The following is a 655-nucleotide window of genomic DNA, read 5'->3' as shown; positions in this document are numbered from 1 at the left end:
TATATATATATATATATATATATATATATATATATATTTTTTTTTTTAAGCGCACAATAGAGAGAAAAGAAAAAGATGCAAATAAGTATGCCTCCATGATAATCGCGAGGACGATGAAATAATAAGGCAGAATCTAAATTCATGAAATTTATTATAGATAACGATAAAATTTGATCAATTCAAGAAAACTGTGCAAATTAACGAGCGAATGTCACACGACTCTCCCACGTCAGGAGATACAGTTCCTGTCACGCGTCTCGTAACTCTCGTGAAAGTTTACTTCGAACCCTCCACGAAGGGATGACGGATACTTCCTAGCTCGTTCCCCCTCCTTTTGCGCGATTAACAAGGACGACTGATAAGCGAGACGTAATCAAAGTTTCGCCGCCGCGCACGGCGGGAATGTCCATTTGTAAAACGTCCGCGGTTGTCTAAAATGTGAATAAAGCGATCTCGCTGTCTGCGCGATTATGCGACGCACGTTTCATCATTGTTAATGGAATCCTTTTTGTCACAGAAGAGAGAGAGAAAGAGAGAGAAAACCAGCCTGCTCAATAAATATTCCTAATAATCTTATGTAATAATCCTAATAATAAATGTAAAACAATATACGGTAATATATATATATATATATATATATATATATATATATATA

Source organism: Odontomachus brunneus, unplaced genomic scaffold (genome assembly GCF_010583005.1).
Source record: "Odontomachus brunneus isolate Ranch 3 - 2012 unplaced genomic scaffold, Obru_v1 Obru_scaffold_196, whole genome shotgun sequence".
Lineage (NCBI taxonomy): Eukaryota > Metazoa > Arthropoda > Insecta > Hymenoptera > Formicidae > Odontomachus > Odontomachus brunneus.
Note: the sequence above shows the minus strand (reverse complement) of the source record.